We start from the raw sequence: 20,364 nt of genomic DNA, 5'->3' as shown, positions 1-20,364 counted from the left end.
TGAAACTGAAACGTTTGGTCAAGATAACCTTCTCCCACATCATAGGATAGATCATTCCTACTGGACCTGGTTCTTATCAAATCATCACCATTGCACTCCTAAACCGAAGATCTAAAAAACTTGCAAACTTTTAAACACTTGAATTCTCTTTTAGTGTCATACCATTCTATTGCCTTGAAATTGACTATTGATCACTTACCCAAAAAAAAATTTAGACATTCAAACCCCTGAAATGGAAACATAAACATTTGAAATAGCTGAAGATCATATCAACATGACATACCAAAGCAAAATGTACATGACAAAACAACATATCAAAGAAATCAAACAAGTTCAAAATCAAAATCCAACTCTGTTAAAACCTCACAAGGATTTAAATACATCTCAAAATAAAGGTGGCTCTTTTATGTACCTCTTAAAGAGATCCCTAAAGGATTTGGCTAAAGAAGATCAAAATCATACACCTATGTCTAACAATGATCCATCCATTCATAAGAAAATTGACGCTCCAAAGGCATCTATTCCTACACCTCTTGAAAGCTTGAAAGAACCTTCCATAGCATCCTTACCAAATAATGCATCCAAAGCTAAAGTTACCCAAGTGATATCCATGATTGCCATCAAACCTATTTCAGGGGATCTTATTCAAAGCTCATCTCCTTCATATCCAAGTACTGATTCCTTACAAGATCCCCATAGTGCTTCCTTGCAAATTGAAGTCCTCATTCATAGAACGCTCATTAAACATGTTCTAATAGATGGGGGAGCTGGCTTGAACATTTACTCTATGAATCTTGTCTATGCTCTAGGCTATTCAGAAGATATAGCTGATCCCTAAAAAAGGATAAAAATCAAAGCATCTGGTGAAGAAGAACATTGCTCCAAGGGAATTGTGATATTACCTATCAGGGTGGGACCCTTGCAAAAATACATAGCATGTCAAGTTTTAGACTTGGACTTGCCATATAACATACTCTTGGGGAAACCATGGATTTAGGATATACAGGCTATTCCATCAACATGTCATCAGTGCTTAAAGTTTCCCTACGATGGACAGGAAATCACAATATCAATAGACTCAAATCCATTGCAGTGTTGTAATAATATGAAATCAGCTCAAGAGGTCATTATTTCACATAACAGAGAGGCAACACCTTCAATCACACAATCCCAGGAACAATCATTTGAATCAATTATGTCAAGCATGGAAAACAAATGCAGCTAAAAGATCAAGGAAGTGGAGAATATTTGCTATCATGGAAAAACAAACAAGAGAAACTTCAAATTGAGAGGGATAAAGAAGTAGACATAGTAGTCGATGTAGTTCACACGTATGCAGGACAAACATTAGGAACTAGCCTACTTGAATCAGAATCACATTCGACTGACATGGACTTAACCGAGGATGATTGAGATTTTCTTGTACAAGGTCATTCTAATGAGAGTATCACTCTAGACATGGAAATACATACTGAAAGCTCTGACATCTCTATCATGACCCCAAATATCTTTGAAACTATTGAACATGAGGATCCTTGATCCTTAAGCTATCCTGAACCTATGGACTAGGAAAATGAAGGACATATTGCTATTGATACCTTACCTAATGACCATGTCATATCCTTATATATCAATGAAATCAAACCCGCAACAACTTTCACTAGGGATTCCGCTAACATATCTTTGAGTCAAGTGGGTGTTAAATCTCCTAGTCACAAAAGTGAAAATCAAGAAAACAATATCAGGTCTAATGCTGAAAACCATTTATTGGAAACATTGGACCGAGAAAAAGGAAAAATAAAGGATGCATCTAACGGTGAAAACCTCCTCGAGGTGCCGAAAGATGGGAGATTCGACACCTTACCTAAATGTTATCAAGAGAAGTTATCTATCATAATAGCACTAGAAAAGGCAACTATCATTGGTGTGTCTGTGAGAAAAGGTGGTCTGTAGCTGCAAGCACAACACTTCAATTGTCATTATATGCATGGTTAGTAATCAATAATCAATAAGTAATAAACCATAACAAAGCGACTAATTGCCTTCTAAAAGATGAGAGTATAAGATTGCTCTCATATTGTTATAAGCAATACCAGCATGACTAGACTACACCAAGATGAAGGATTTAATTTATATGATATTAACTATATGGATGCAAGATGGATGAATAATTCAAGCAAATAATCAATTCAAGCAATAATGGATGGAAGCAAGGATGGATGTAAATAATCTAAAAAACACAATAATCTTCAATGACTCCAGAGAGAAATTAGCGTGATCATAATCTCCAAGCATGTTCTTAAAAATCTCTGGGGTAAATTGGAATGAGAGCTAAAGATTGAATTTATAGAGAATTACCAAGAAAAAGCTCAATTTAGGATTAATTGAAAATAATTGAGAAATCAAGTTAAGTTAACCTTGAGATAGATTCCAATTATAGTTTAATTGAAATGCATTCAAATTAGAAGTCCAAGTTGCATTGGAAATAATAATAAGTTAATTCCATGCATTTATGATAAAAATAGATAATTCTTTTATTTATTCAAGAAAAGAGTAATTTCAATGCAACTAAACTTCTTTTTTTTGAAAAGCTTTGATTTCCAATTTTAGAGAATAATTCAATAATTCAATTAAATTGCTTTTCTGATTTCAAGTTCTAAATTTAGAAAAAGAAATAATATCTCAAGTTTGATTTCTCTCTCAATTCAATTCTTTTTGTTTAATTTCAATTCAACTCTTGCTTTGTAATTAATTCCTCTTTTGTAATAAATTAATTCCTTTTGCATGATTAAATGGCAATTTATTAATTAATTAAATATGCAAGGATATTTAATAAATTAAAATGGGATAATTGATCAAAATGATATTCTTGGAAATGATTCAATTAATTAAATGAATATTTAATTAATATTGAGTAATTGATTTGCCATGTGATATTTGATGATTAAAGAATTAATAATGTGCTCAAGATTGATTTAATTGCCTTTGGTTAGGACCTTGGTGATGTTGTCGAGATTAGGGGCCCATGGTTTAGATGATCATTTTTAGGGTATTATATTTGCCCCTCTTTGAATTAATGTGCGAGCAACGTGTTGGTTCAAAGAATGTGTGATGTCTAGGAGATGCTAGTTCTGAACTTGAATGATCACAAACCAGATAAAGAGCAAGGTGTTTAGCTTTATCCAAAGTGACAAAGCTGAATGAAGTCTAATTAAAGTGATACCATTCCTGAAATTTATTAAACTGAGGAACGATAGAAACAAAAGATACTGAACTTGAACTTATTGATCAAGAAGTGAATCTTACTGATCTAGAACTTGATTGAACTTAGATGCAGTGAATGATGATAAAAATTGATCTTGAACTTGATTGATCAAGATACGATGAAGATAAACTGTTCATCTTGATCAAGAAATGAATACTGAACACCTGCTTAGATTGAGTGTGATCAAAGATACTCTTTAAACTTTTGATTGAGTTTAAACAAATAATCAACTTGATTTGAAGCTATGAAATTGATTAACATTAAGAGATTGATTCAGATGAAGAAAAAATATCAGTTTGATTTGAAGCGATGAAATTGATAAGCCCCTAGCAATTGATTCAATTTATATAATCGAGAGATCTCAACTTGATGTGAAGCGATGAAGTTGAGATGCCCCTTAGCAATGAGAATTGATTTTCTTTAGTTAAAAAATATTTTACTCAAATTTTGATGAAGATTTGAAAAAAAATGTTCTTGACTTGTGACATGTGAAGTCATAAGGTCATGAGTATGCCCCCTTGGGAGCGAAATCGAAAGATAGCAAGGGTACATGATAGACAATTGTGTGACGAAAATAAGTTATTTGAGCACAAATTGATTCTGAGGAATATTTTGAAAAATTTGGCATTGATTGATAAGAAATTGAGCCCAGAATTGATCATGAAGTTGATGTGTAGAATTGAAATTGATATTCAGCGTTGAAATTGAGCGCAATTTGAAGAAAAAAAGAGCATTTGATGAAAAGAGCGATAAGTGGTCCAAATTATGAAATTGACTAGCAAAATGATCTCAAATTTTGATTTCGATCCCGAAAATGGAATCAGAGCGGTCAAATTAGCTAAGGGTACAATTTTCATGTCCATCAGAGCAAGTTGAAAAATTAGGTTTTTGGCTATATATGGGACAAAAGTGTCATTTTCAAATCATTTTAACCCTCCAAGTTTAAAAATTCAAAAAGCCTTTTATGAATAAAATGGTGGTCCCTACTCGTCAGCATCGATTCAAGTGCCAGAGATGTCAAAATCAACCCTGAAACTATGAGCCAGCGGTAAGTGATCGATCTTAAGCCTCTTTATGTTTTCAATTTTGAATTTTTTTGCTCATTTTTCAAGTTTTTCGTATGTGTGGGGTTGGGTTTCACATTTTATCATGCGAGACATGATTCTATCTTGTACGAGTAATTGGTAAATTTTCTTTTGTTGTTTGAAGTCATTAGAATTGTCGTTTGGGATGCACCCTTGTATCGTAGGACAGGTCTGCAAAAAGACCATTTTGTCATGCGATACCCAATTATTTGTCATTTGGGATTGTTTTGTTGTACGAGAGCTATTCCTGACTTGTACAAAATTTTGTCCCTTTGTGTTTTGTCATTCGAGAGATAGTGAGCATTTTTAAAGGTCTAAACATGAAAATTTGATTTTGCCTTTGACTTTGTTGGATTTGCTTGATGTTTTACTTCTCGTGTAGGATCATTTGGAATGTTTTCTAATGCCTCATTGTTGGGTTTTTGCAGGTTCGATTACCTCCTATGCTCTTTAGATGCATTTATCCTCCCACTATGGTGCTAGTTTGACATTTATCTGAGGTTGAGTAGGCTCATATTGATGTATGTGGTTTGACTCATCTTCTTGGTTTTCTAGATATCTATGTGAATCATGGAATTCTCATGACATTGGTAGAGAGATTCCATTTAGAGCATAACACTTTTCATCTGCCAGTGGGGGAGTTGACTATCACTCTTGAGGATGTATATAGGATCCTCCGTATCCCTTTTGCTAGGGATAAGGTGGATTATGATTCAGGACACCTTCCAGGATTATAGGCAGTGAGGCATGTCTTTAGAGATCTTGACATTTTGACTCATTCCATTAGATGGGACATATTGATGAGCAGATACAGTGAGGAGTTTCCTCTGGCGTGTGTTCTAGTAGGCTTCATTGGTTGTTTTCTGATGCCAGATAGAGGGTAGCAGGGTTTCCAGTATGGTTGGGGTAGGATGTTGATGAGATTGATGGAGTCCCCTCAAAGGCTTGGCTGGGGTTCTTGCTTGCTTGCTCACATGTATCATGAGATGCATGAGATTGTGTATAGAGATGGCAGGAGCATGGCTATAGGTGTATATATTTTAGAGGTTTGGGTTTGGGAGCATCTTCCCATTTGTCAGCCAATTTTAGATGATAGTAGAGAGCTCAGGTAGCCGATTATATACAGGTATGCTGGTTATTTAATTCAGCCCCATCTAGGCAAGACAGATTTTTGGCGGTGACAGTTAGACGATTTGATAGCCGTAGTGTGGAGACCTTATAGAGCTTTGGAGCCTTGGGATGACTGGCAGCTAGTCCATAGGGACCTTTTTGTCATGCACCCTCTCATTGGGAGATCACAAACCATTATGGAGTGGTTCATCATTTCTCAAGTGATGAGGCAGTATGGCCGACCTCAGGGGATCTCATAGGAGTATACAATGTATGCATGTTATGCAGATGAGGAGAGATAGGGATGGTCTCCATGATTGTCTTATGCCTTGGCCATGCAGGAGCTGACTGGTCTATAATGCCTCAGATGGGATTATATGGATGATGTTGCAGATGTGGGGGTATTGCCCTAGTACAGAGAGTGGTTCCAGCAGCATCCTTTTCCTAGATTTACTGATCTGGGTGAGAAGGTATCGTGCATTAAGGATGTTGAGGAGGATGCCCCTACATAGGTATAGGGACAGGGTCTGAGATAGGACCAGAGATAGGGACAGGGATAGGGACATAGAGCCAAGACTCCAAGGCAGATAGGTGGTGATCCTGGTGCTAGTAGCAGCAGGGTTCTAGCTGAGGGTGGACAGCAAAGGGGTGAGGATGGATCCCTTGGGAGAGTAGGAGTAAGATTGGGTGGAGCTGAGGAGGAGCAAGAAGCTCCAAGATAGGTTTGATAGTGGAGGGAGGAGCAGGGTGGTACTAGAGGTGGAGATCAGGCAAGAGAGTAGGGGACAGACATAGGATGGTCGATGAGATCACATCTTGCAGAGCTATAGTCACAGTTGACAGTGGCTCATACTCAGTTGGCAGAGCGAGATCGAAAGCTTGGAGAGGTGAGGGTTGACCATGATCGGCAATTGGCTGAGCTGAGAGTAGAGGGTGATTGTCAACTTGCAACGATGAGAGCGGAATGAGACACCATCCAGCAGGAGGTTTTGCATCAGAATAGCAGGGTAACCTACTATGTCACAACATATAGCTTGGTAGTTCTAGTAGCGCAGCAGGTGATTCCTTATTCTCAGTATATGGCACATTCTGAGGGAGCTCAGGCACCTTGACAAGATCCCAGTCATCGAGCTTCTCCTCCTCCACTAGGCGATGAGGGAGAGGCTCAGAGCTAGATATTCTTCTTGTAGCTTGGATATATTTTTTTGTAGACACACCCATTTTTTTGTAGCCTATACGATTCTTGCTCTAATGGGAGTTTTGTATATGTCATTCAACATCATTTTATACCTTTAGACTTGACATGATATATATATACGAGATCCAATTTGACTTCATCATACTTGTGTTGATTCGTTTATGAGATGTCTTTTATATGCTTTATTTTATATGTATGCATTTCTTTTCAGTATGAATGTATGTAATGCAAATGATTATGGATGTCTATTTTTGTTTCTTTTCATATGCAAATGAATGAATGTGCAATGAGTAATATGAGTAATGCAATATTTTCATTTTTCTATGCAATAAGATGAATGCAGATGAGTGAATAATGAAATGGATGAAGCTATATTAAATGTTATGTATGAAGGTAACATCTCAAAACACAAGTACTCGATCAAAGAAATGATGATAAATAGACCACTTAGCGTAAGAAATGATGATGCTTTCAGCGCTCATTCAAAAGATAAAGAGATTATTATCATACCGAAATCACTCTAAATTCACAAAAATGCAGAATGGTATGCAAAATGATATGCAAAATGCATCCTAAACCTAGTCAGTGGATTTAAAATACTTAAGATTCATCACTGAGCATAACGAACACAATAGGCAGGTTAGAGTTCCTTTCTTTTTCAATGTGCAATATTAATTATCTTGTTCGCAATGACCCTTTTTTCGTTCATATCCTTGGATAGATTTCGTAGGGACCCGAATTGCATCATAAATAAATTCCCTCAAAACAGACAAAAAAATTATATGGACCTCCTTGTAGCATACAAATAAGTGGAGTCAAGGTATGTGAGGCGATTTCACCTTGTTGTGAAGTCTCTTATCATAGACACCCAGCTAATGTATGTGTTTCCAAATCATTGGGATCATTCTTACAAGCAGAAAAAAAAGAAAATATTATGCCCCCAATCCTTGCTCCTCTTAGTCACAATAGACTTCCTCAAGTCACTTAGAGGGATAATAATCGAAAACCAATATAAAAAGACAACACACAAAGAAAATTATTCATTCATAGCTCAAACTATTTAGTGATTGTTTTCCACTATGTTTTTTTTTGCTTGTTTACTCAGTGATAAAAACTCTTTGGTAGTTAGGAGACAGGTGACTGACTCGGAGTGGATGATCGGGTTTCACTGACAAAAAGATGACTTGGTTGGTACTGCTTAGGACATGCGAATTTCTCTATCAAGTAACCTAAGACTAGGACGTAGATCAATTTCAATTCATGAGGGTTCCAATGAACCAGAATGTCACGAAAGTGACTAAAAAATATGTACAAGCGAAAGCAAAGATGCATGGAAATGGGAATTGCCAACGTTGCATTGATAGATGGAGCGCTTGAGTACAAGAAGCTCCTATTTGCTAGGTTTTCACCTACTCAGTAGAGATTCAATTTTTTTTTTTACCAAGGTGCCTATTTACCAGGTTTTCAATAGGGCAGTTTCTTTCTTTATATTGTTTTTTTCTTTTTTCTTTCTTTTTCTCTTATTTTTTATTTTATGATTTTTCTTATTTTTTTGATTTTTTTCTGGACTTTTTCCAGTTGTACAAGTTGGTGGCACCGAGAATGCTAAGTGAAGAATTTCTTCAAGTGGATGGTCCTAATCAGTTCATGGAGTTGTTCTCCTTCTGAGTTTGAGAGTTGATAGGCACCAAAGCTGAATACTGCAATAACAATGTAGGGACCCAGCCAGTTGGGTTCAAACTTCCCTTTATTGTTGCGAAACTATTGATTTTTTGGATTTTCTCTTAGAACTAGGTCACCAACCTGAAATTCTCTTTGTCTAACTTTCTTGTTATATCCTTTGGACATTCTCTTCTGATACACTCTGAGATGATCAAATGCCACTTGCCGATGCTCATCCAGCAATTCGAGTTCTTGCAATCTAGATATTCTATGATCATCAATAACAAGACCTTGCAAAGAAACTCTTAGAGATGGTATTTCTACTTCAATAGGTAGTACTGCTTTGGACCCATACACCAAAGAGAAAGGTGTAGCCCTAGTAGGTGTTCTGATACTTGTTTTGTAAGCCCATAGTGCAAGATTGAGCTGCAGATGCTAATCCTTCCTGGATTTGTTCACTATTCTATGCAAGATAGTCAGTAGGTTTTTGTTAGATGCCTCAGCTTGTCCATTACCTTGAGGGTAATATACCGATGAACAATGTTGCTTTATTTTGAATTTCTCACAAAGTTCATCCAGATCTTTATTCTTAACTTGTCCTCCATTATTAGTCATGATGGACGAAGGTATCTCATACCTGTAGATAATATAGTTTAGGATGAACAAGGTGACTTATTTACCGGTTGCTTTAATGAGCGGAACTGCTTCTACCCACTTGGTGAAATACTCAATGACGTTTATGATGAATTTATGTTTGTTGGATGAAGCAGGATATATCTGACCAATGAGATCAAAAGCCCATTTCTGAAAAGGCCATTGTGTTATAAATGATATGAGGTCCCTTACCGGGGCATGTATGAGATTTCCATGAAGCTGACATTTCTCACAAGTCTTAGCAAACTAGATGGCATCTTTTTCCATGTCTGGCCAGTAGTAGCCAGGCCATAGTAGTTTTCGAGCTAAAGTAAGGCCATTCGAATGAGATCCACAAATACCTTCATGGACTTCCAATAAGGCACATTTAGATTCTTTTGTTTCTAGACATCTAAGAAATGTACTGTCCAAACCTCATCTAAATAAATCATTAGCTATAATAACATACCATGAAGCATTACGAGTTAGGTTTCTTTTCTTATTTTGGGTGAGATTTCTAGGGATAATTTGGTCATATAGATAGGAATTGATGTGGCTGTATCGGGATGAGTCATGTCCAATAATAGAACACACTATTTGGGTCTCAAGAGAATCATAAGTGGGGTAATATAACTCTTCCACCAGGAAATCAAAGCAAAAATTAGACTCCTGTAACTCAAGTATAGATGCCAAGGTAGCCATAGCATCTATTTCTATGTTTGCAGACCTAGGAATCTGTTGGAATGATACAAAAGAAAAATACTTCTTAAGATCATCAACCATCCTCTTGTAAGGCATCAGTTTCTCATCTCGAGTCTGATATGTATCATTGATTTGATTAACCAGTAGCTAAGAATCTCCATAGATATACAATTCTGCAACCTTCCATTCAATAACTAGTTTTATCCCATTCACCAAAGCTTCATATTCTACAATGTTGCTCGTGCAAGGGAATAGAATCTTATAAGACTTTGGGATTGAATACTTCTAAGGAGTAATGAATAATATGCCAACACGTGAACCATTTGGAGTAAAGGATCTATCAAAGAACATTTTCCAAGGTTGTTGAGTAAGATGCATTATAGATTCATCTGGAAACTCTATGTGTAGTAGTTGAGTGTCCTCAAGAAGAGATTCAACAAGTTGATCAACAATTACCTATCCTTTTATGGCTTTGTGTTCCACATATTCAATGTCAAACTCTGTAAGGATCATGACCCATTTCGCTAATCTTCCTATAAGCGTTGCCTTATTGAGAAGATACTTGAGTGGATCAATTTTGGCCACTAGCTTGACTGAATGTGCTAGCATGTAGTGTCTTAGTTTTTGTGATGCAAAAACTAATGCCAAGCATGATTTTTCTATTATAGTGTAGTTCATTTCATAAGACACCAATGTCCTCCTGATGTAATAAATAGCTCGTTCCTTTTTATTGTCATCCTATTGCGCTAGAAGTGCCCCCAATGATGAATCAACTGCTAATATATATAAGATTAGTGGTTTACCCTAAATCAGTGGCATCAATATTGGTGGATTTGATAGGTACTCTTTTATCTGCTAAAGATGTTGTTTACACTACTGATCCCAGTTGTATATTACTCCTTTTCTCAATACCTTTGTGAAAGGTTGAGCTTTGTCTGCTAGCTGAGAAATGAATCATCTAATAGATTGGAGACGTCCCTATAGACTTCTTATTTGACTGATTTTCTTTAGAGGTGGCATTTCCATTATAGCTTGGACCTTCTCAGGGTCAACCTCAATTCCCTTCTTTGAAATGATATAGCCAAGTAGTTTACCAGATGTCACTCTGAATGCACACTTCTTTGGATTTAACTAGAGTTTGAACTTTTCCATTCTGTCGAGTATAGGACCTAACTCTTGAATATGTGTTGATCTTTTCATAGTCTTCACCAAAGTTTCATCAACATAATCTTCCATATTCTTATGCATCATGTCATGAAAAATAGTTGTAACTGCTCTTTTATAGGTTTCTCCTACATTCTTTATCCCAAATGGCATGACGTTCCAACAAAAGGTTCCCCATGCATAGGTGAAAGCTATCTTTTCTTGATCTCTAGGAGTTATTTTGTTTTGATTGTATCTGGAGAATTCATCCATTAGTGAGTACATCTCATATCCGGCAGTCATGTCAACTATCATATCAATATTTGGTAATGGAAAGTCATCCTTCGGACAAGCTTTGTTAAGATCTCTGAAGTCAGTACAAACTCTGATAGACTTGTCTACCTTTGACATAGGTACTATGTTTGAAATCCATTCGGCATAATCTATAGCTCTAATGAATCCAGCTTTGAGCAGTTTTTCTAGTTTAGCCTTGACTAATAGTGCTACATGCAGGTGCATCTTACAGATTTTTTGCTTAACTGGTTTTACTCTTGGTGTAATTGAAAGATGGTTCATAATGAGATCAGGATCCAAGCTTGGCATATTAGAGTACGTCCATGTAAAGTTTACTTTCTTTTCTAAGAATAGCTAAGTGAACTCCTTGAATTCTTCTGCTGACAGTGATTGAGCTACATGAATGATGTGTGGTGTCTCTTGACTCCCAATGTTCACTGGCTGAGTTGGCTCGATCAATATGGAGGACCTTTCCTGGAAATGACTTGGAAGTATATCAAGCATCTCACCTTCAAGCACCTCAGAGAGGTTTTCACCTTTAGGTATGTCCTTCATTTTCTCTTTTTTAGATTCTGACACTGCCACAATGTGGTTTTTTCCATCATATCTTTTATTTTTATTTTTCTTGTTTTTGTGACTAAGATACTTGATATCCACTGCAGTCATATTTTCACTTTGTTCACTGGTGGAAGAGTCTATAGGTTTGACTGCATTGAGATAATAGGCTAACATATAGTCATTGGCAAAAATAGGTATATTCATGGGCTGGTTTTGTAAAGTATAGTCAATCAATTCAGGATGTACTAAGGATAAATCTTGGATAGGCTCAAGAGTGTTCACGGTATTGTTATCACAGTGGCAGATCGAAAAGTCAAGTTCTAGAAGAATACCTTGCGTAAGTGTCTCGAGACCAGGAAGAGTCAAATCATGATTATCAAAGTTTACATTAATATTTAGTTGATCTAATCCGATAGACATACTTGTAACGTCGTTCACTATGCCAAACTGGACATCATATCGTGGTTTAATAGTGATAAGATCAGTAGATGCAATTTCATTGTTTGTATCAATTAATTCAAAATTTGAGGCTGAGTAGATATTGTCATGAATAGGACTGTCATCAGAGTCATCAAATTCATAGGATGAAGTTTCCAAGTCTTCTTCAAGTGATTTAGTAAGTGTATGTATGGTATCAACACCAACATCTTTAATACTACAAGTTCCTTCATGTTGTGGTTCATTTGTCACTTGTATTTGACACACCTGTTGACATGATCTTGATGTTTCTGTGATTTGTTGTCATCTAATCCATTCAACATCTTCTAGACTGATAACAAGTTCTTGTTCTATAGCTTCCAACTCTTCTTGTGTAGTGCTATACCTGATTTGTTCTATTTTAGGATAGGGGTACATAGCTGAGAAGCTTTCTGGTATTCTTCCTTCTTTCAGTCCTTGTTCATAATTTGCTTGTCTCTTTTGTCTAATTTCCTGTATTTCTATCTCTAGTTTTATGTGCATCAGCTCTTGAGCATCATTTATGCCATCACTAGACTCTTCTAGAGTTTCGATAGTGGATGTGTCTAAGAGGTGGTCAGGACCCCATTCATACTCATTTGAATCAGTGTCCAAATCGTCTACTTGCTGCCTGCCAGTATATGTGACTAGAAATTTTAGTGGTGCAAACAATTCTTTGATTCTTACTATCCTCAAGGACCTCAACTTCTTGTATTATTGTAGCTGATACCATCGAAGTTTGAGCACTGACTGTTTCCTCTTTCTTGACTGTTGATTCCTCTTTCTCTTTTCTACACTATGCTTTTGTTTGTTGAGTGTCTACTTCTTGTAATGTTAAAGGTGATATTCTTTTCTGCCACTTAGACTTAGAAACATGTTTTTGGTCTGATGTCTTTTTCGGATTGTATCCCAGTCCAACCTTATCATTTGTGGATTTGGTTTGTAGCTGAATTGGTTCAGTAATACCTTCCTTTTGTTTACCCAGAGGACTAGTACCTGAGTACCCCATGCATTGAATCATTTTGTAGCCAAGACCATATTGGTTTGAGGAAATCTCACAATGTCGTACCTCCTCATTTTGACTATCTTCCTTAAAGAGATAGTTAAGAACAACATCCTCTTCTATTTCATCCACCAAGGAGGTAGAAGACTGTACAAAGAGATCATCATATATGGTATTTGGAGCTGAAGTTTGTGTTCTCATAGCCTCTAATGGCTTGCCCAACTATTTTGGTGATGGAGGGAGAGAAACTAATGAAAGTACCGGTTCTATCTTGTATCCATCCATGTCGGTATTTGTAATCTTCAATCTCTTTTCTAAGTCTTTCATTAGTGCTTCTAGATCTGCATTTGGATAGGCTGCCTATTATGAGGCATGAAAGTATCTGCACCTTTTTTCAATGCATTATAGATGACATTTGTATTAGCAAGAATATTGACTTCAGCTCTGTTATAAGGAAACTTTAAGCATTGATCGTATGTTGACGGTACTGCCTTCATTTCATGAATCCATGGCCTACCTAGTAATATATTGTATGACAAAGGAATATCAAGTACTTGGAAAAGGACATCTCTTTTTACTGGTCCCACTCTAATAGGTAATGACACCAGACCTTTAGAAGTCCCTTCTTTCTCATCATAGGAATTATAGTTATTTTATTGCCAGGATCAATGACATTTTCAGAGAATCCTAGTTGTGTAAGAAGACTGTAAGTACAAATATTCAACCCTATGCCTCCATCTATAAAAGCATGTCTGACTCTGTGTTTATGGATCATGGCTTCAATATGCAATGGGTGGTTATGTGGATGATTTAGTGAGTTGTCATATTCTTCAGAGAAGGTCAGATAGTGAGGTGAAGTTAAATGACCCACCATAGATTGAAACCAATTAATGTCTAAATATTTTGGAATGTTGGTGGTGAGCAATGCTTTGTCTAGGATCTCTTTGTGAGCAGATGAGAGTTTTAGCAATTAAAAGATTGAGATTTGAGCATTTGTCCTTTTCAACTATTCAACGACACTATATCCAGAAGATGATGATGAAGTTAACCTTTTAAATTTGTCCAAGGTTGATTCTTTTTGTTTGTTTGGCAAGGCTGGTGGGTTTGATGTTGCTTGAGCTGGGTTAGAAGAACTAGCTCCTTGGAGGGTGACTTTCTTCTGAGAATGGGTGAGAGCTCTTGCATAGCGTGATTCATTTGGTTTATCTTAGACTATAATCACATTGCAATAATCTAAGTGGGAAGGCTCAATCATGTTGATAACGTTATCCTGACTAGCATAAGTATAATTTACCTTGGCACCTCCTTTGGTCTTTGAAGAATCACCTTGTTCGTAAACAAGCAAAGGGTCTTTAAATGCTTTATGATCTGCATTAGTCGGATGATTCCCAACAACAACTTTACTAGCATCTATGAGATCTTGAATCTCATGTTTTAACTTCATGCAATTATTTATGTTATGACCTTTATTCCGATGGAAGTCACAGTATTCATTCTCTCTCCACCATCTTGGTTTAACTTCTGGATCATATGGTCTGGAGTTATCTGGTAGTGTTATCAAGTTATTTGCCAATAGAGTTTTGAAGGTGGATTCATATGATTCTTCGAGAGGAGTAAAATCATGCTTAGGTTTGGAAAGCAAAGGATTTTCTTTGAACCATTCCTTTGTTTTCTTTGGCGAATTTTTTGCTGCAGCCTCAGCGGCTTTAAGTGCTTGTGTACCACTATCCAAGTTGAATATTGTGGATCTTGAGTTGGCTTTGACAGTGTCTACTACTCCATCATTAACAACATTCTTATTATTGTCTTTGTCAAACTTCCAATACTTGTTCTTCTCTTTAGAGTTAGATCATGGTTGTGTTTCTTTCCAAGGCATGATATCCCCCTTCTTTATGAGCACATCTTCCATTTGACTAGCATTATCTACCATTTTGTTAAATGATGGGTGTACTTGCATTTGTATACTATATTTCAGTTTGGAGACCAAGTTATTGACAAATATATCCATTTTCTTAGAGTTTGGGATAGGTCATGAATACCTAGAGAACATCTTTCTCCAGTGTTGGAGGAAAGTAAGAAGAGGTTCCCCTATTTTTTGTTGAGTATTACAAAGATTGATCATAGTCACAGGATGTCAAATGTTGTATGAATATTGTTGTAAGAATAGTTTGATTAGTTCTTCAAACATTTTTATTCCTTTGGGTAGACTTGAGAACCATTCCATTGCTTGACCCCCTAAACTCCTCGGGAAAAGGAGCATGAGGAACATTTGATCATGCATGAACTCCATACAGGCGACACAAAACTCTCTGACATGATCTTGAGGATCCGAGGTACCATCATACTTATCAAATTTTGGGATCTCCACTCGTGATGGAAATGGAGGCATGTATAGATTCTTGTCAAATGGAAAGGGACATATTGTTTCCAAAGAATATTGTTTTGGGGACTTGTCCTTATTCTTCAGTTCTGTGACCTCCATTCATAGGCTTGTAATTGTTTGTGTACCATAAGTATAGGTGAATATTTCTTTTTATTAATGAGTGTCTGAACATCATATCCAGTAGGAAGTTTAGCACCTTTTTTCACTAGTTCTAAGAAATAGTCTTCCTTCTCTCAGGTCATGATAGCTTTCATCATTTTTCTAAAGTCTTTGTCCTTTTGACAATCAAGGATTTCTTTTACTGGAGGTTTAGTGTCTTCGTCAACCTCACTTGATGATGAGGAATTATTATCATTTTCGGGAATGTTATTATCATCCTTATTTCTGTCATTGTGTTTTGTGTCATATATAGTGGGAGATTTAGGCTCATCAAAAATTGGTCCGCCTAATGATGATGGTATGTCAGTGAATAAATCCTTTTTGTAAAATAGATTATTGGTGTATGAAAAGGGTATTCCTTTTCCTTTGGCTTCTTTCTTATGAGAACTCCTAGTTTGTGTAGGCATTTTTATGGATTAGTGTGACCTAAAGTTATTTGTGATGTAGAGTTCAAGATCAATTTCAAAGCTAGTTGTTTAGTTAATGTATTGTTTGGGAGAAACAACTGAGATTCAATCTGATTTTAGGAATGATCTATCCTGCATAAGATGTTTATCTAAGTTGATTCTAAGTGTAGTGTAAGATTCAATCCAGTTTCAGAAACGATCTATCCTGTATAAGACATTATCTAAGTGATTAAAATTTGATAGGTACTTGATTGAACTAGCTGAAAGATGATCAACCAAATCGTGCAACGCAAATGGTAGAGGTACACTGTCTTGATCTATTTATGCTCAAGAAAATTGATAACTAGTATTATGTTCACTGTAAGTTGTTTTTAGGCAAATTTGATTGTTCTGTTTTGACAAAACCAGAGACTCATATGACAGGATTTTCTAAACTAGATGATAACTTAGTAGTTATAGGACAACAAAAGTTTTGTTTCATACGAGTTACTATCTGTACCGTATGACAGATGGGTATGTGCAGGATGATAAAAGACTCAGAGCAGTTCTATTTCATACAACATAGGATACAGAACCAGATGACAGATTAAAATGACTCGTACAACATAGAATCAGGTATAGGACAACAAATCAGAAGACTTGTATGACATAGGATTAGATGCAACACAATAAATTATCAGACTCATACGATTGTTCACAGGACAGAGCCTAGAAATTTTGAGTTTTTTTGATCGCTGAGTATAATAACTAAGTATGACCAATTCTAAGGGACTGATTTTGGACCACGATATAGAATTTTGACTTAAGATGGACAAGTTTCTGACACAGACAAAGTTTTGACTTAGGATGAACTAATTTATGACACAGATAGAGTATCGACTTAAGATGGATAGGTTTCTAACATTGACAGAGTTTCAAATCACTAAGTTGTTTCTTATCTTCTCCAATTTGGGTATTTCAATTTTTGTTTCAGGGATGAAAACATAGAAAACAAGTGTATGTATAGTGACTCCAATCACAACATGCAAACCCTAAGGAATTTGGTGAGGAAAGAAAACCTTTGCTTGTAGACTTAGGTACATAACCAATAGCTAATTAGAATACGGCCATTGAGTCTCATGCAATGGATTCTCAACATCGTATTATCCGACTCCAAATGCTAATGGGGGCACGAAATGACAAGTATCTTGGGAGAGTTACTATCTCTCTTGCACAAAGATTATCCCCCTTTCGGAAATGAAACGGGTAGCTTCTAATTTTAACTGGAACTAGTTAGGCATCTATTCGGCACATCGAGGCATAAACTCAATTAATAGGTCTCCCAGCCTTGAAAACCAAGGCTTAATATACCTGAAGGTATGGAGGAGAGCTATTCCCGAGCACTTTTATTGACTTTATTTTCATCGAATCATGTTTATTTTATAGTGGGTTGGATTACTTGGCGTTTAGTTTAGCCATTCCCACTTAGGTCATTCCCCTCACACCAGTTGTAATGGCTTTAAGAGTTTTTCAACCCCTCAGGAGGGTAGGCCTGCTAAAGATGTACAAATCTCAAACAAAGAAAAAGCCTCAAGGGTCTGGATTTCTGATTGTCTAGAAAAAGACAAGAGCATACTCTCCTACCTCTTAGAATCTTCTAAAAACACAAAAGACAGATTTGTTCTTTAACCAGATAGCAAGTTAGGTTCCTAAAAAATGATTTTAAAGAATACACGATGTTTAGTCGATTCTCCTTAGGAAACCTGCAAACACAATGAAGTAGTAGTCATATTGTCTTTGTATGACAAGCATATTCTTTGACAAGCATTCTAAAAAAATTGATTAGGCTGTGAACAAATCTTAGATAGACAGATAAACGGTCAGGGTCAGTCGTCAGAATAATCAAAAAATAATGAAAATTTGCCTCTTTTTTATTTATTTTAAATTTAACCAAAAAATACAGAGTCATACGACAATATGAAAACTCGTACGATACAAGATCCCAACACGTACAAGATAGGATTCTAGTTCATACGACACCTACAATTTGTCATTTCAGCTTTTGGGAATTGTCGTACGAGATGTACAGACAAAAAATCAAAAAATCTGAAATCTGGAAAATAACAAAAAACAAAGCAATCAGTCTTAGAGGCCAAAAAATGTAGTCTTCTGCCCCACGATGGGTGCCAGATATGTGTGTGTGAAAAAGGTGGTTTGTAGCTGCAAGTACAACACTTCAATTAAGTCATTATATGCATGGTTAGTAATCAATAATCAATAAGTAATAAACCATAACAAAGTGACTAATTGCCTTCTAAAAGATGCGAGTATAAGATTGCTCTCAGATTGTTATAAGCAATACCAATGACTAGACTACACCAAGATGAAGGATTTAATCTATATGATACTAACTATATGGATGCAAGATGGATGAATAATTCAAGCAAATAATCAATTCAAGCAATAATGGATGTAAGCAAGGATGGATGTAAATAATCTAAAAAACACAATAATCTTCAATGACTCCAGAGCGAAATCAACGTGATCATAATCTCCAAGTGTGTTCTCAAAAATCTCTAGGGTAAATTGGAATGAGAGCTGAAGACTGAATTTATAGAGAATTACCAAGAAAAAGCTCAATTTAGGATTGAGAAATCAGGTTAAGTTAACCTTGAGATAGATTCCAATTATAGTTTAATTGAAATGCATTCAAATTAGAAGTCCAAGTTGCATTGGAAATAATCACAAATTAATTCCATGCATTTGTGATAAAAATAGATAATTCTTTTATTTATTCAAGAAAAGAGTCTTTTCAATGCAACTTAACTTCTTCTTTATTTCAAAAGCTTTAATTTCCAATTTAAGAGAATAATTCAATAATTCAATTAAATTGCTTTTCTGATTTCAAGTTCTAAATTTAGAAAAAGAAATAATATCTCAAGTTTAATTTCTCTCTCAATTCAATTCGTTTTGTTTAATTTCAATTCAACTCTTGCTTTGTAATTAATTCCTATTTTGTAATAAATTAATTCCTTTTGCATGATTAAATGGCAATTTATTAATTAATTAAATATGCAAGGATATTTAATAAATTAAAATGGGATAATTGATCAAAATGATATTCTTGGAAATGATTCAGTTAATTAAATGAATATTTAGTTAATATTGAGTAATTGATTTGCCATGTGATATTTGATGATTAAAGAATTAATAATGTGCTCAAGATTGATTTAATTGCCTTTGGTTAGGACCTTGGTGATGTTGTCAAGATTAGGGGCCCATGGTTTAGATGACAATTGGCACAACTAATCTATATCCAGCAATCTTTCTATCAAAACTAGCAAGGTAGAAATATTTTAAACCATTCAAAAGATGGAAAGTCAATTTTACCTGTTCATATATAGACGTTTCAGGTTTCGATCCATATCTTACAATACATCACCCGAATATCAGTCCAGGAGCAGACATCAATGAAGGAGCACAACATGGATCAGGTGCAGGAATTCTATTCATCACACCGCAAGGGCATACAATCCCAAAAGCATACAAATTAAGCTTTCCATGTACAAACAATATAGCAGAGTATAAAGCATTGGTAACAAGTATCAAAATGGCTATAGAATGGAACATTAAACAACTTTAGGTCTTTGGAGACTCTCAACTTGTCATTAATCAAATCAGTGATGACTATCAAACAAAAGATGATAAACTCATGCCTTACAAAAAGATAGTGGATGATATCAAGAAGTACTTTGTAGAAATAACTTTTAAACAGATTCCAAGAAATGACAACAAAGTAGTAGACTTCATGGCTACACTTGCTTCTCTATTGCAGACACAAGAAAATCAACAACATTATGAATTCCTGGTTGAAGAGTTGTTTCATCCCGCCTATAATTGTCCTGATTCCCAAACCATTTGTCAACTTATTGAGAATGATTCCTCCCGCTATGGCCAAACTTACACATACCTGAAAGATAATATCCTACCTCCTAATTTATCAAAGAACCAAAAGAGAAACTGTATTTGTCAATCCTCTCATTTTACTCTCATCGTAGATACCCTAAAAATGGTATCCATTTTCACTCTCGTCGTGGATACCTTGAATCAATGCGTCATCACACCTTGCTTCAAAGAGGGGCAAAATGTATACACCTAAAAATAATTTGAAGATAATTAATTAAATAAACAATTATTTAATTAATCTCCCTTCCCAATTTAATTGGATTCACTAAGCAATTTGATTAAATTTCCCTTTTCATCTACTTGTTAATAAACCTAAGGATTTATTAAATAGGTTCATTTCATTTCACCCCTTTAATTAATT

This window comes from Cryptomeria japonica, chromosome 6 (assembly GCF_030272615.1).
Source record: "Cryptomeria japonica chromosome 6, Sugi_1.0, whole genome shotgun sequence".
Lineage (NCBI taxonomy): Eukaryota > Viridiplantae > Streptophyta > Pinopsida > Cupressales > Cupressaceae > Cryptomeria > Cryptomeria japonica.
This window is presented reverse-complemented; position numbering follows the sequence as displayed.